At 36.0% G+C, this 17,730-nt stretch overlaps 2 long non-coding RNA genes and 1 other non-coding gene across 3 annotated transcripts; 2 read left to right on the plus strand and 1 right to left on the minus strand.

Moving 5' to 3' along the window:
- The first annotated feature begins 6,778 nt into the window (after window positions 1-6,778).
- Window positions 6,779-8,255, plus strand: LOC113703616 (uncharacterized). The gene is made up of 2 exons (XR_003451498.2): window positions 6,779-7,344; window positions 7,454-8,255. It is a non-coding gene; the product is annotated as an uncharacterized lncRNA (long non-coding RNA).
- Window positions 8,063-8,169, plus strand: LOC113705180 (small nucleolar RNA R71). The gene has a single exon (XR_003451828.1). It is a non-coding gene; the product is annotated as a small nucleolar RNA R71 (small nucleolar RNA).
- A 3,063-nt stretch (window positions 8,256-11,318) lies between the features above and the next one.
- Window positions 11,319-12,065, minus strand: LOC140012545 (uncharacterized). Its single transcript, XR_011819730.1, has 2 exons — window positions 11,927-12,065; window positions 11,319-11,728 (listed from the first exon to the last, which is right to left on the minus strand). It is a non-coding gene; the product is annotated as an uncharacterized lncRNA (long non-coding RNA).
- Window positions 12,066-17,730: the final 5,665 nt, after the last annotated feature.

Below are 17,730 nucleotides of genomic sequence, written 5' to 3' on the forward strand. Positions count from 1 at the left end.
AATCTAGGGATTGCATGTGTTTTTGGCGGCTCCAATCTTCTAATTGCTCTCAGTCGTCATACATAGACTGCTCGGAATTAAAATAATTTTCCCTTTTGTCACTAAGAACCAGTTTATTTTTTTTTCCCCCACAAGTTCATAATTTTTTTAATTTTATTTTTAAGGAAAACTCCAAAACTTATAGGGAAGAAGGAAACTAAAAGTTTAATAAGCTTGTGTTATGAATATCATGATTCACCTGACTAATGTTCCTATCAAATAATCTTAAAAGTTCCAGATTGTTAAAAGTTCTTAATTTTTGGGAGGGAAGCATAGGTTAGGTGATATGATGGGAATGAGTGTAAGTGAAAGGTTTCGAATTCGAGATTTCTCATTTATATTGAAAAAAAAAATCTCACATTCAATAGACTTTGTGCCTCCTAAGATTCCAAAAATCCTTTTATATCCCACTATAATCTTAAAAGTTCTCGATAATATACTCCTAAATGTTAGATTTCCTCAACCCGAGTTTTAAACAAAAATGTACAAATGCCGCTTAATTTTACAATTGTTACTTGTCTTGCCCAACAAATCTCAACTTCTCGTTTTACCACTACCCACAAATACACTAAACAGGCCCGGACACATTGACTTCAGAGTTCAAGAACTATTGAGACCTAATCACCCAAGCTGACAGGTTGTCGATGCCTGTGCAATAATAAAAATAAACCTAATTGCCAATTAAAATAACCAAAACCCGATTCCAAATACTGGAGCAGGGACTCTAGGTGTGCAATGGGTTACTTGATTCACCCTGTTCCCGAAGAGTTTGCTTGATCCAATATATCCGAATGGGATGGCTTTTTCACAAATAATTATTGATTTGTAAACAGGGCAAATAGGATCGTATCCTCAGGGATGGGGATATTTGTCTCTTTTGAAATTCAAAGTAACACGGGGGATGTTTTTGTATAAAGGATGACAATTAAAGCAGTTTAACTAAAAAAAAAATAGCCAACTAAAAATTAAATGACAATTCACTAAAATCAGAGTAATAATAATTAAAAGTCTAGCCAAGAAATAACGTCAGCAATGGTTCACCTAATTGATCATTGATGCAAATGCAATTCCAATTTTTTACTAATAAATAGGTTATAATTGCCAAACAAGCGATGACAGTCAACTCCTCCATACTGTGTCGGTGATTAAGGTACGCTCGTTAATCACTGGTCTAATTGAAAAATAATCTTTGGTATGCCCGTAAGATTTAATTTTCCAATTGCCTAACGTATTAGAGGAGCCCTATTCTAACCAAATAACGCACTACCAGGGTTATTTCAGGTTAGCTCGCGTATTCCCCCGACACAAATCCAATCATGCCAGTTGTCACCAGTTCAGAGCAATTAAACAATTACGGATTTAATGCCCCAATTGACAATAGATTACCAAATTAACTAATTATCCGGATCCAATACAATCAATTAATTGAACAATCATAAACACTGTAATCAGAGAGTATGTGAATACCAATAAATAAAAGGAAAAAATTAAATTAAATTGATCTCATAATTTTCAGACGAACCAAAACCTCCGTTGTTTCTTGACTAGAGAAAATGATTTAGTTCATCCCCGATGAGGAGCACCTACACAAAGCGGAAGGAACAATTTGCGGCCTTTGTCATTGATCGGCAAAATTCAATTTGTTCGAATTACAAAAGAGAAGAAAGCTACAGCGAATCATTCATTTGTTTCTAATTGTCCCTGACATCCAAGAGAGGGGGAAGAAAACCAACCCAAGACGAAAAACAAAAGTCCAAGAGAAAAGCTAATCTCTTCCGTACTTTGCGGCTACCTCTACTTCCAAAGCCTAGAGTCCTAATCAAACTTTGACTTCCACTTCTTCTGTTTCTCTATTCAGCCGCCCCCACACAAAAAAAAAAAAAAAAAAGGAAACTTACTTATTAGTTAGTTTCCTTCCTTTGCTGAAACTCAAATAACCAACTAACGGAATAGTTGCGTCCCATTTTGTACTTCCAGACACGAGCAGGTGTCGCACGTCTTTCTTGAACTTTCTTGACATGTTAAGGCCTGAGTTGACGTGGCCACGCCAAGCAGTATTTGTAGTGTGAAATTTGCGCCTATTTATCACATTTTGCTCCAACTCCCTGCAATAAGTACAAATGCCACAAATGAGTAAAATCTGACAATTAATCCGCATTTGATTAGGTAATAAGGGAAATTAATTATAAAATAAATGATAAAATTACAACCTATCAATTCCCCCCACACCTAAACCATGCTTGTTCTCAAGCATGAGAATAGCAAACAAATACCAATATTTGACAATGGCTATGGCTCCATCTACCTTATTGCCAAGATACCAAGAAAAACAAATATCAAGCATCAATGGTCAAGATCCAAGAAACATCACACCGGTTAGTTTCTAAACCACAAACTCCTCCAATTTAAGGCAAACTAATATAAGGAAAATGAATGGTCCCTCAACATTCATCAACAAATGGTCCAACTATTAACCAAAATCTCAACATTAAATCCATAAATCGGCAAGCAGACTTTTATCACACACTAACACAACATTCATCTTTTTTTATCACGTTTTTCTATTTTTCTGAGCAAGGGGCGGCGCGACCGTGGCTGAGCGAGGTGGGCTGCCGTTGCGGCTGGCGTCGATGACGGCGCATGATAGCAATGAGGGGAGGAGATGGCGGTTACGACGGCGGCAAAGGGCTTTCAATCGACAGAGAAAGAGAAACAGGGGAGAAGAGGGAAAGAAAAGAGGAAGAAAGAAAGAAAAAAAAAAGAAGGAAAAAGAAGAAAAGAAAAGTAGTTTTTTTTTTATTTTTAGAACTTAAATTTTAAAATTTGAATTTTGAAAATAAAAAAAAGTTACGGTTAAACGGGAAAAAAAAATTTAATTTTAATTTTTTTAATTTAATTAAAAATTTTTATTTTTATTATTATTATTATTAACAAAATTTATTTTCGAAATTCAAAATTCGAGATTAAAATGACCTCAAAATTTTTCGAGGTTTGAATGCCTACCTTTCCCGCGAACATCACGTCATGAGGGTGGAAACCCTTTTAACCAAGCATCAAGAAGTTGCACCTTGCCACGCGTCCAGTTGATGCGGGCACGTCAAGTCAGAGAGATACCTATGAATCATCAAAAACCAAAATTGAAGCCAGAAATCTGTCAAACTCAAGAAAGAAAAACATATTTAAGCTATCAAACAAAACTGAACAAACAATTAAAAGACATTGGGTTGCCTCCCAATGAGCGCCTTTTTTTAATGTCTTTGGCTAGACATGGCCACGTGTCATTAATTGAAACAAGTTGGTGCAGCCAGACGTATCATCTCCACTTCTCCACTTGGGAAGCCTTCGTAATAGTGCTTGAGACGATGCCCATTCGTCACAAACTTCTTGTCTATCTTAATGCTCTGGACTTCAACTGCATCATAAGGAAAGGCATGAGTGACAAGAAAATGGCCAATCCAACAGGAACGTAACTTACCTGGAAATAGTTTTAACCTGGATTGGTATAGGAGAACCTTTTGACCAACTACACAAGTCTTTTAGAGATTTGTTGGTCATGGAACGCCCTACTCCTCTCCTTGTAAATTGATGCATTCTCATATGTTTCGTTCCGAATCTCCTCCAATTCTTGCAAGTCTGACTTCCGCTAGGCACCGGCCTCTTCAAGATTCATGTTACACTATTTTATTGCTCAAAAAGCCTTGTGCTCAAATTCTACTAGAAGGTGACACGGCTTCCCGAATATCAATCTGTAGGGCGACATCCCTATAGGGGTCTTGTATGCAGTCTGATAGGCCCAGAGTGCATCTTTCCACCTTTGACTTCAGTCCTTCCTATCGGGTCGCACCATTTTCTCCAGTATAAATTTGATCTCCCTATTCTAGACCTCCGCTTGACCATTGGTCTGAGGATGGTACGATGTTGAGACCTTGTGGAGCACACCATACCGTCGGAACAGCGCAGCTATGGTCTTATTGCAGAAGTGCGTTCCCCTATCACTAACAATGACTCTTGGCATCCCAAAACGTACAAAAATATTAGACTTGATAAAATTTGTAACCACTTTCGAATCATTAGTTCGGGTGGACTTAGCCTCCATCCATTTGGAAACATAATCGACTGCCAACAATATGTATATAAAAATCAAATGAGGTAGGAAAAGGCCCCATAAAATTTATACCCCAAACATAAAAAATCTCTACAAAAATCAACAGAACTTGGGGCATATGATCTCTGCGGGCTATATTACCTACCCTTTGACATCGATCACAGGATTTACAAAACACATTTGCATCTTTAAACAATGAAAGCCAATAAAATCTACTCTCTAATACTTTATGCGCAGTTCACTTAGGTCCAAAACTACCTCCACAGGCAAAAGTATGACAGAAAATTAAAATTAACTGAAATTCATTGTCACTCACGCATCTTCTCATTACTTGGTTAGCGCATCTCTTTCACAAGTACGGGTCATCCCAGATGAAGTATTTGGCATCGCTCTTCATTTTGTCCCTCCTTGTTTTTGGTTAACCTGCAGGGAAATTGTCCGTTACTAGGTAATTTACTAAATTCGCATACCAAGGCAATTGCGAATTTAAAGAAAATAAGTGTTCTTCATGGAATGCATCCTTCAATGGCTCGTTCTCCTCTCCAACTGGTATACGACTCAAGTGGTCAGTTACTAAATTCTCTGAACCTCTTTTATCCCTCATTTTCAGGTCGACTTCTTGCAGGAGCAATATCCACCTGATGAGCCTCAATTTCGCATCTTTCTTGATCGTTAGATATCTCAACGCTGTATGATCAGAAAATACAATAACTTTAGCACCTAACAAATATGACCGAAACTTTTCTAATGCAAAGATAACCGCAAGAAACTCCTTCTCAATGGTGAAGTAATTCAGTTGAGCCCCATTCAAGATTCAGAATGCATAGTAGATGACGTGAGCTGTCTTTCCTACTCGTTGCCCCAACACAGCCCCCACAGCATGATCACTGGCGTCGCACATGATCTCAAATAGTAGATTTCACTCAGGGGGTTGGCTGATAGGTGGCGAGGTCAACAGCTTCTTTAGCATGTCGAAGGCTCTCACACACTTATCATCGAACTCGAAGGCCACATCTTTTTGTAAAAGCTGGAACAACAGGGCTCTAATCTTCTGAAAATCCTTGATGAACCTTCGGTAAAACCCTGCATGTCCAAGAAAAGAGCACACTTCCCGCACACTCGCAGGGTAAGGTAAAGCAGATATAATGTCTATTTTAGCCCTGTCAACCTCAATACCTTTAGAAGACACAACATGACTTAGGATTATCCCATGTTCAACAATAAAGTGACATTTTTCCCAGTTAAGCACGAGATTAGTCTCTATACATTTCAACAGGATCAATTTTAGGTTATCTAGACAGATATCAAAACTATCACTATACACTCTAAAATCGTCCATGAAAACCTCAATAATTTTCTCTACATATTCTGAAAAGATGCTTACCATACATCTCTGGAATGTTGCAAGTGCATTGTACAACCCGAATGGCATCCGTCTATATGCAAAGGTCCCGAACGGGCACGTGAAGGTCATATTCTCTTGATCCTCTGATGCGATTGTAATATGAAAATATCCTGAAAATCAATCCAAGAAACAATAATAAGCCCGATAAGCTAAACGCTTAACTATTTGGTTAATGAAATGAACAGAAAAATGATCCTTTTTCGTGACAGCGTTCAATCTGCGGTAGTCAATACACTGTCGTCATTCGGTGGGTTTGCGTACTGGCACAAGCTCACCTGTATTGGCCTCCACGGTTACTTATGCTTTCTTCGAGACTACCTGTACAGGGCTCACCCATGGGTTATCTGATATTGCGAATATGATCCCCACGTCTAGCAACTTCAATATCTCCTTCTTCACCACTTATATCATGAGGGGATTGAGCCTCTTTTGAGCTTGCCGTACAGGTTTGGCATCTTCTTTCAACCTTATGCGATGCATACACATAGAGGGGCTGATTCCCTTACTGTCGGCGATGGTCCACCCTATCGCCTCTTTATATTCTCTAAGGATCCGGATTAACTTCTCCTCCTGGATTTTTTAGAGCGCCGCTAAGATAATTACCGGGAGTGTTTCTTTCTCACTTAGATACGTATATTTCAAGTGATTCGGCAGAGGTTTCAACTCAAATACAAGTGCCTGCACCACAGATGGTAGTACCCTCTGGTGAGATTCGGGTACAAAAGCAGGTGCGAGTTCATACCTCCTCGTCGTGGTTGGCAATGAGTGTAAGTCCCTATTGTACATTTCAGATCTTTACTCCATTCTACCTTAGGAGTTGTTTCCAACTCGAGGTGCTTGGTTAAAGCAACTTTCAATTCATTCCTGCTAACAGTTTCAAACACTTCCTGCACCGCAGGATCAATAGCACTTACAGAGAAAATAGAGTTAAAATTAGAGTTTGAGAGGTATTTCATAGTATCAAAGATATTAAAATGAACAATTTTCCCGTCAAACTCCATGAATAATGTGCCATTGTTAACATCTATTTTAGTTTGTGTCGTGCTTAAAAAGAATCTACCTAATAATAAGGGGTGATGGGTCATAGGAGTCTTCATCATCCATATCAAATACATAAAAATCCGCTGAAAAACCAATTCATTAATTTTCACCAAAACATCTTCAATCAACCCGTTAGAGTATGCATTGATTCGGTCAATTAATTGGATTGTTATCCCAATTTCTTTTAGAGTGCCCAAATTCAAAAAAACATATATGGATTTTGGTATGACATTAATCGAAACTCCTACGTCTAACATGGCCTTTCCAATCAAGGTGTTACCTATCTTACAGGGAATAGTAAACATACCTGGGTCCCCGCACTTCGGTAGGAGGTTCCTCTGGAGAACCGCTGACACATTCTCCCCCACAATAACTCTTTCATCTCCCCTCAGTCGCTTTCGGTTGACATACAGGTCCCTCAAAAACTTGGCATATTTCAACACTTGTTTGATTGTGTCTAATAGGCGAATATTGATCTCTACCTTGCGGAACACCTCCAGGATTTCTTTCTCCTTATCCTGTTTCTTCGGTTTCTCCAACCTGCTAGGAAAGGGAGGCAGATGAGTTTTTACTTCAACGATCGGGTCAGAGAGTACCACTGAATTTTTGCCCTTTCTGTCCTCCTTCTCAAGCCCGTTTTCAATTTTTTTCTCATCCTTGTCCTTTGAAATCGTGAGTTCGGGTCCCTGAATTTCCTTCTCGCTCCTTAAAGTCATCGCATTTACGTTCTTCGGGTTCAATTCAGGTTGAGACGGTAATTTTTCTTAGACTTGGGATTCTAGGCGGTTAATTGCTATCGCCATCTGACTCATCTAACTCTGCATTGCTTGCATCTGTCCCAATTGATTTCGCATACTTTGTAGGTCAGAATCTGTCTTTTGTTGATTAGCAATTGATTGCTTCATCATCTCCTCCACAGACGGACTTGAGTTTGAAGGGGGTGGTGGCGGGCGAGGTTGATAATGTTGTTGATACCCTTGCTGCCTATTTGGTGCGAAATTTGATTGCCTATTTCCTCCATAGCTGAAGTTAGGATGATCTCTTCAACCCGAATTGTACATATTCGAGTACGGGTCATATTACTTTTTTGCGCAGGCGCGTGACCAGCAATGTTCACTTGCTCCGCACTTTCTTCTTGAATCATTGGGCACATCTCTGTAGAATGACCCATAGCAGTGCAAATCCCACACACTTTGGTTTGTGATGCAGTTCTTACAGCTAATTGCCTAACAAAAGATGTTAACTCAGTCAATTGTTGTTGGATAGAAGATGTTTCTACCTCATTCACTTTGCATGTCAGGACATTCTCCCTCATACCAAACTGCTGCGAATTCTCAGCAATTCCTTCAATTAGCATCCACGCTTCTCAAGGAGTCTTGTTCACCAATGCTCCTCTACTTGCAGCATCAATTATACTCCTGTCTCTGAAAAGTAGCCCCTCGTAAAAATATTGGATGAGCAATTGCTCACTTATTTGGTGTTGAGGGCACTTGATGCACAATTTCTTGAACCGCTCCCAATAATCATACAACGACTCTCCTGGATGCTGCTTGATACCGCATATCCCCTTCCTTAGACTTGCAGCTCGAGACGCAGAAAAATATTTATCTAAAAATATATTCTACTTGTAGCATTTTCAGTGAAAATATATTCCATTTTGGCCAATGTGACTGTGTTCGGATAAGAGATTATTTGGGATAATTTTTTTAAAAAATAATATAGCACTTTTTTGATGTGATGCCAGTGAGATAAAAATGTAATTAAAAATATGTTTATGATGCAAACAGATAAATTTGTGTAAATAATTTGCTATCCAAACTAATTCGTTGTGAGGGCCCAATCGAGTTTGATATGTATCCATATCAACATTAATCAAGCAATCAATACATAAAAACTGAACCATCATGTTGTACTACATTAAACATGTACGAAGACAACATTAATTTCTTTTTTTTTTTTGAGGGTACTTGACAACATTAATTTCTTGCTTGCATGCTTTGCTAGATTTTAAATGATTCTTTCATATTGTTGATTATATACCACATATATATAGTATGGATAAGGGTACCTCTTGAAAGGACCACAGTGAAAGAACCTTTTTCTTTGTTAAATATATCAACTTTTGTGAATTTCCGTTGATGGCTTTAATCTTGCATGTGAATTTCTATACAAAAAGTAGTATATGTCGTTTGTGAAGTAGCACTTTCAGTTTGAGCATTAAGCACGTGGGTGCACCAAACTCAATAAAATAGTTGTCAAGTATTTTAAAATTCCGTTAAATTTTTGGAGGAGTTTGACAATTAAATAGTTGTCAAGCTTACAACACGAGTGTGATATTTTATTATCGTTCATAGATCTTATGCATAATAATTGTGTGTTTTGATATAAAATTTTATAAATAATTCACAAAAAATTACAAGATATACAAAAAGTATTACACCGTTCCGATCTAGGCTCGAAGTCCCTCAAATTGATGCTAACATCACGGTACCCCATGAATGCGACTATTCTTACCTTATTTCACAGAATTTTGGGACCAGTCCATCCTACATATTATACTTCCAAATAATTTTGGGACCAGTTCATCTTAATTAAATTATTGTCCTCCCTGGTCCATCCCAGTGTTTCAAGAATTGGATCGGATTAACGGGTTTGATTGGTCGGGCCGTGAACCGGCAATGATACCAATCTACTTCTGTGAGAAAAATGAAAAGTTAAAAAAAAAAAAAACCAGTCAAAAAAGTTGGTTAAAATCAGTGAATCGGAATAAACTGATTAAACTAGTCAAGTCCGATTTTTTGAATTTTGACTTCGAAGTTGGACCTTTTTCTACGGGCTGCTCAGTTTTTTGAGCTTTTAAATTCTATCAAAGACCAACAACGACAACTAATTATCTGCTACTGCAATTAAGTTGGTTGATGGCCATTTTTCCTCAAATTAAAAAAAAAAACTTTAGTTAGCCCAATTTAAAAATAAAATGACTAATCTAACAAAAAACTAAAGAAACTATCAATCCTCTTCCTCCTTTAAGAATCTTCACCTACCGGAGCCACTCTAAAAGTTCTACTCATCTCCTCATTTTTTTTATATCATTTTTCCTTCTTCTCTTCTATCTTTTCTTTTACATTATTGACGGTGAAGACAATAATGAAGTTGAACTCGGTAGATAAAAAAGCACACTTGTTTACCCTTTCCTCTTCTATCTTTTGTTTTGATATTCATGATTTTTTCTACATTTTTTGGATTTAATTTTACAAATCCTATTAGATTTTCTTTTGAGTTGGGAAAGTTAAACTCTTCTTTGTTTAATTTAAGATATTGAATAGATTTGCTCATATTTTTGTTGATTCTTTATTTTTTTATGAAGTATATTTCTTTTATTTGGTAGATGAATTAGAATGTACTAGATCAATAAATCTACTCCAGAAGATATTACAAAATTTAGGATTTTTATGTTGATTTTACATATTTCTGATTATTTGTTATTTGTTATTTTTAAAATAAAAAATAAACAAATAAATCAATGAACCGGGGATGAATTTGTTAAGCCGCTTGGATCATGATCCGGCCACTTTACCAGTTCGATCACCGATCCGAGTTTCAAAACAATGGTTTTGTATCAAAACAATGAATTTGGTAACGGGAGCTTCTCCTCTTTTTGCTTGAATACAATCTTATCCTTCATGTTCCTCTATATAATTTTAGTTTGAGTATTCAATAAAAGCATGTACCAAACTCAATAAAAATAGTTGTGAAGTTTTTATATGTTTTAATTGAAGGAGAAGATTAGTCGTAATACAACGATTTACATACTTAGCATCTCTTTTATTTTTAATAATCATGAGAACAAAACTTTGTGGCTGAGTATCACAAAAAAGTAATATGTACAGCATGCAATGCTCATTCTCTCATACTAGTTACCCTAAGTACAAGACAAAAGGAGCAAAAAACTTGTAACGCACGTTATCTTAATTATTTTATGTAAGCTAATTTTCTTCCTCATATTCTTCTTATGTTGATTTAGAGTCAAAATCAAGTAAAATATCTGTAAAGCTAGAAATGTTTTTTATTTTTATTTAAAAAAATATCCAATAGGAAAGGACTTTTCTTTATGTCTTGGAGAATTGGTCGAAGTGTTAAGATGGAGGTGAGAAAATGTGACCTGCATCAGTTGGGGTTGATTTTCGAGTAATTAGTGCACAAGTCAAGAGATTAGAATATTGATCTCATGGAGATATATTTGAACATTATCAATGAAGGCTGTACTCTAAAGGCTCCATAATATTACTCTGGATAATACTGAACAAATGACGCACAAGAAGTTGGTGGATCAAGTAGATTGAAAGAATCCTCGAGTTCTTGAAACTTTTAGCCACAATGGGTTTCCTGAGTTGAGTTTTACCCAATTCAGTGTGGTCGATATAATATTTATAAGATTTGATATAAACTCATATAGTTTTAGTGTGATTGTGAATTTTGCTCTACTTTAGTTATATGAGTTGGCAAATTTCATAATTATACCGAAATTTTAGTAATTTACAACACATATTGTACGAATTATATCAATTAGACAAAACTCAACTAGATAATATCTGGATCCACTTTTAGCACTTATCTCTATCTCTCTCACTCTTTCTCCCTCCTATTTTTGGAAGAATTATAATTTTTCAAGATGTAATTAATCATCCCAGGTGATGTATCACGAATTTGGTTATGCATGGCACATAGTTTCTTATAAGAAAAGTACTTTCATTTTACTGAACATGATTCACTGTGTCATGAATCACTAATAGACTACATAGTTATATGCCACCCTCGCGGAAACTAAAATACAAACTGAAAGAAACGTACATTGCCCATTATTTAGTACTCGTTTAGTATGATATTAGGAGTCCAGAGTACAGAACCCCAATCATGAGATTAATATGTTGCATAAGGCCATTTACAGTCTATTGAAAATCCACCAATAAAGTAAACAGTGCAGCCGTCGGAGACGCAACAATTGGTGCAATCTGTGTAGGTCTTCGTTCCATTACAGATCTTGTACTCGGTCGGCCCCATGCAATTTCGTGGGCAAGGCCTGAGAAGCCCATGCCTGACAGCCTTGACTTCCACATTTGCTCCCAGAAGAATCATTCCTGTTTTCAGTACCAAAATCATTTTAAATCATATGCAAGCCAAATTCCGTATGGGGTGAATGTGCGAATACTTTGAAAAATCATCCTTATAAATTTTGAAAACTGCTAGAAACTGTTTTTCTTTCTTTCTTTTTTTTAAATAGATCGGATGAATAGTCAGGTTTTAACTCGCATACAAAAGAATAAAATTGTACATACCACAAAAGAGAATAGCCATTGCACCAATCTTGTTGATTGCCATGATTCCTTGTCTTCCAAAAGTTTGCCTTCGCTTTGAAATGGCTGATTCCGATTTGCCATGGTTCTTATATAGACTGAGAAGCGTAAAGAGTGAGAGTCTATCAAGCTACTAGGTGGAAGTATTCTGCTTATTGTGCTTCCACAGAATTGCAAGATTAGTCCATCCTAAATTATTGTGCTTCCGGGTCCATCCAAAATTATTGAATGTGTTTGTATAGATGATTATTTGGAATAAATATTTTGAAAAACTACTGTAACACTTTCTGTAATATGATGTATATGAAATACAAAGAGAGATAGAAAAATAAAAAAGCACTTGAGAAATATATTTACGATGCAATTATATAAGTTTTTACAAATAAAATGATATCCAAACAAACACAATCTTCCTCAGAATTTTGGGACCAATCCATCCTAAATTATTGTGCATCCATGTCCATCCTAAATTATTGTGCTTCGGCAAAAATTTGGGACCAGTCCTTCGTCAATTATTGGGACCAGTCCTTTCTATACATTCCGTTCTTCAGTAGAATTCCCATGCAAAATTAGTCACGTTTTAGTTTCCTCAATTTGTTCTTCACTTGCATGCCTGTCATTTATGATACCCAGCCATTATTCGGCCTCCGTGGGCCTGAGGTTGTTAGCCATCAAACATCATAATTCCACAGCGATGTTTGATAGACAGAAGACATACAACTTTTTTAAAAACACATGGGCCCACCATTTGTTTCGTTTCAAATGTTCGTAGAAACATCATCGTAATGTTGGAATTTCCTTCTTCAGTGTGATTTTAGTAGGGCTGCAAACGAGTCGAATCGAGTCGAGTTTTGGATTTATCGAACCGAACTTAACTTAATAACAAGTGGGGTCTAGTTCGAGCTCGAGCCGAACTTAACTTAATAACAAGTGGGGTCTAGTTCGAGCTCGAGCTCGACGAGCCAAGAAAATTGAGGTCGAGCTCAACTCGACCAAGGAAAAGCCAGACTCGAACTCGACTCGACAAGGGTCGCGAGTTGTAGCTCGATTTCTGGCTCGCGAATAGCTCGAGTTGTCAGCTCGTAACGTAGCTCGAATTTCTGACTCGTGAGTAGCTCGTTAGCTCGAGTTTCTGGAAATTAATATAATAAAAATAACAAATAATTATTTTTTCTTAATAAATAATAAAATATTATGGACACATTTCGTCTCCAAACTTTTGATTGCACCACATTTAATACATAAATTAATTATATTTTGTCACATTTAGTCCAAAAACGATAAATTGTTTAATTTGGATGGAGAAAGTCACGTGTTTGGCATGTGGTTATTAAGTAAAAATAATTTCACAATCAAAATTAACGTCCACATCAGTCTTCTCCATCCAAATTGAATATTTTATTGTTTTTGGTCTAAATGTGATTCAAAATAATTAATTCATGTACTAAATGTGGTGCGTCAAAAGTTTGGGGACGAAATGTATACCTAACTCAAAATTTAAGAACGAAAAGTGGATTTTTCCCTAATTGATATTCTTAAAATGAACTATTAGATTCTTTTGTTAAAGAATGAGAGACTCAACAAACATCTTAGTTAAGAGACTCGACAAACATCTTAGTTATGCACATTTTCTTTTCGCTAGATTCCTTTCTTTTCTCCTTCGAATGGTGACTCAATTTGACATTAACATCACCGTACACCCCAAATATGACTATTCATACCTGTTTCCAAAGAATTTTGGGACCGCGCGGGCCATCCTTAATTATTGTGCTTCCACAGAATTTTGGGACCAGTCCATCCTAATTAAATTATTGTGCTTCCTGGTCCATCCTAAACTAATGTGCATCAACAGAATATTGGGACTAGTCCTTTGTAAATTATTGGAAGCCAGTCCTTTCCTATGCGTTCCACGTTTTAGTACAATGTCCATGCAAAATCAGTTACGTTTTGATTTCCTCATTTTGTTCTCCACTGGCAAGCCTTTCATTCATGATACCCATCCATTATTCGGCCTCTGTGGATTTGAGGTTGTCAGCCATCAATCATCATCCTTCATTATGAAATGGTGTTTTTCAATGAACATTTTTTCTTAGGTGTGATAGAGTTTATTGTATAATTAATCAGTTTTGGATATTATAACCAAAAGAACACCAACACATTGTCATGAAAGTTATTTAACTTCTCTTCCCTCCATCCCTCTCCTCAAGAGGTCAGAGTGGGGGGATTTTGGTGATTGAAGGGTGCAGACTAACTTTAGCTACAAGCATCAACTTAATAAAGAGGAACATGAAAAAAAGTCAAACTCATTCATTGCCAAATTTTAGGCAACACTGAGCTAGATGGTGGTGGAGAAAGCTGATGACCTAAAATTCAAACGTGGCACTACAGTGCTTAACTATAAAAGTGCAAAAACCTATATCCCACCCAATTTTGAAGGTTCTAAGCTTGCCCTTGGCCATAATTTTCCAGACAGGTATATTCAGAAGCACTACTTATGAACACATGTCAATCAAGAAATGCTAATCTCAAAGACTTGGCTGCTCTAGTTCAAGGCAATCGTGTAGCAATCATGGCTCTCATTTATACTAGTGTCACTGATCTATTATACACACTCTGACAGTCTTCCTTGTGACATAAATCATAGACAGTAAGTTGTAATTACACATTTAGATTAAGTGCATATTCAACCCAAATTACATGCATACAAGCACTATAATAATTACCCGGAAGAGTTATAAGTATATCCTACTATTAGGTCCTATCTTCAGAAATAAAAGTCGGATGCAAATCTTCCATTCTTTTAAACTGTAAATTTTCTGACTTCCAATTTAAGAAAACGGTAACATCTACAAAGAGAATCCTACTCACAGCCTGGGCAATATGTGAGAAAACGGTAGCTCTTTAGTAATTTGACAATGTGTAGGTTTATTGATCGTTTTGTCCTCTGGTACTTTGTAAGAGCAGTATGCTAGCTGCTACTAGCTAGCTGGACTCCTCTTGCTTTATTAATAATAGTTGTGTTGAAAAAGTGTTAGATCAATTTGGGTACTACGTACTATAATTATTCGTTTACTGCAATTCCTCTAGTATTCCACTGCTATATTTGATATACAGGACTAGAAGACATACAACTTGGTAAAATGAAGTTGAATGGTGGTGCTGGCTCAAATTGTTTTGCTCATAAAATTAACTATAACACTCCATTCTATCTTGAAAGTAAGGAATAAACAGATTTTCCAGCAAATTCAAACTTCTTGTAAGTGGCAGCTGTTGAAATGGTTGTCACCGCTATTCAGATGATTCTTGCCTCTTGGCGTGGTGTTCCTCGAGCTAAAGAAAATTGGGAGCTTGCATCGGAATCCAGATTTGATCAGCGTTGCTTTGTTAATTGTTCGGTAGTGAATGTTTCAATTTTGATTCCGATTGTATAGTGCTAGAAATTAGTGGACATAAATATGAGGTAGTAGTACCTCTCTTGTTAAACTTTACTCTCCAGCAATGGAAAAGATTAATTTGCCAAAAAACATTGTTGAAAAGAATCTGAAGTAACTAATAAAAAAAAAAATTGCAAAATCAAAAGTGGCTCTAGTTTATGGTCAGATGAATGAACCGCCGGGAGCTCGTATGAGAGTTGGTTTGACTGCCCTAACAACGTCGGAATATTTCCGAGATGTTAATGAACAAGACGTACTTCTATTTATCGATCCATTTTGTCCAAGCAGGATCCGAAGTGTCGGCCTCATTGAAGTGTCAAAACGTGAATGTGCGTATTACGCTAGCAGGTCAGGGTGCATGAAACCATGCGCTCGCTCAATGTACTAGCCTTATTGCTCATACTGAATTCTGGTAGGATAACCCAGATTGGTCCCAAAACAATTCAGATTAAGGATTTCTATGCAAAAGCAATTGTTGCCAGACAATAGGTTTTCACCGTAAAATCACGTACGATTGTCCCTATCCTCTGTTTGTTTTTGGCCTAAACTTAAAAAATCGTTAGCTCTTCTTCACTTAGTGGCCCTAATAGGTATTCATAGTAAAATCACGTACGTTTGTTCCCATCATCTATTTTTTTAATGTCAAAATTTTTTAAAAAAAAGTCGTTGTCTCTTGTTCAATTTAAGGGTGCCCAAGTTTTATTAAAATTGACATTTCCCAGCAAAATAATTTTTGTTCTTAAATATGCATTTACAGTTTGGTGGATTGTAGAATCTGCTATCTAAAATAGGATTTTGCCCACTAAATTTTGTAGCCACTTGAGAAGGAATCCTTGTAGTCATCTTTTAGAATATCATACAAATTTTGTATCCTCTTATTGCCATTTTTTTCTTGGATAAAGTTTGTGCATACTAACAGTACTGTATACACAAGTGGAGCAGGATGCACTACAGCTGATCACAATTTAAATTTAACTATTATATTTTACATATATGAAATATGTTTAACGCACTTATATATATTCTGTTAGTGTATATAAAATTTATATATCTTTTTTCTTATAATTGGTATTATTTTCTAGTACTATTAAACTGAACTGGCTCAATGATTTGCAGCGGTCATAGAAGGAGGAGCAATAGCAAAGGTGCCAGCCTCAAGAAAACCTACCAGCAGAAGCTGATGCATTAATAATAGAGGCAGAGGCAAATGGAGTTGAGGGTGACCAATTGCCCTCCCGACTTTGAGAAATTTTTGTTTTAGGCATAGAACTTTGTAAAATTTTTAAGGTGTCCCTTTTTTTGCACCCCTTGAAATATTTAAAATTCTCATTCTTATCAAAGTTAACCCCACTATTTTTGAAACTCTCTTTCTTGTCTATATTGTTCCCTCTAAAATATTTTACATGGTTTCTTGTCTATATTGTTCCCTCTCTATTGAAACCACGTTTACATGGTTTCTGTTTTAAGTCTTGTGTACGTGGCTTTCATGCCTTGCTTCAACCATGATTTTGTATATTCTTGGGCTTATATTCTTGTTTAAGAATCAATATGCATATAATTACGTTATAGAAATTAGGGTTGCCCATCTGTGAGTGAATCCTAATAAAGTTAAATAAGATATTTAAACTTTACAAAGTTTAAAAGGTTGGTCCACTAAGTATATAGGCATTTGTGGGCTTCAAGAAGATTCTGGGCTTAAGTGATAAATTTTGGATCAAGTAATCATATAGATTTTTGATTCAATAAGTCTTGATCTAATTGACCAAAATTGACTGATCATTGATCAATTTGAATAGTTTGACCATGTTTGATTAGAATTGACCAAAGTTGACTATGATCTAAAATTTTGTGTAATTTTAAATTTAAATACTAGTATGGTTATATATATATATTAATAAACTAAATGAAATAATATGCCACCAAAGTGACATCTATTGTGGAAATTAATTTGTTTTAGAATAGAACTAGGTGGATACTTATAATTTTCTAAATATTGATTGACCCAAAAGGAGGTCAATATTTAACAAACTCGTATGTGCAATTGTGGTAATAAACACATGGCGATTATTCAGATTTTACATGTGAATTATAAACTAGTCCAAATAAAAATTTATTTTTAACATGTTCTTATTGTTAGTATTTATTATTACATCAAGATATCACTTAGAAGTTAATATTTTTGTTCAAAAATGAAATATTAGTATCTTGAGATGAGATTATCTTTATTTGAAATATATAATTTTTTTACAAATAAAATGATATCCAAACAAACACAATCTTCCTCAGAATTTGGGACCCGTCCATCCTAAATTATTGTTATTGGGACCGGTCCTTCCTATACGTTCCCATGCA

Source organism: Coffea arabica, chromosome 8e (assembly GCF_036785885.1).
Source record: "Coffea arabica cultivar ET-39 chromosome 8e, Coffea Arabica ET-39 HiFi, whole genome shotgun sequence".
Taxonomy (NCBI): domain Eukaryota; kingdom Viridiplantae; phylum Streptophyta; class Magnoliopsida; order Gentianales; family Rubiaceae; genus Coffea; species Coffea arabica.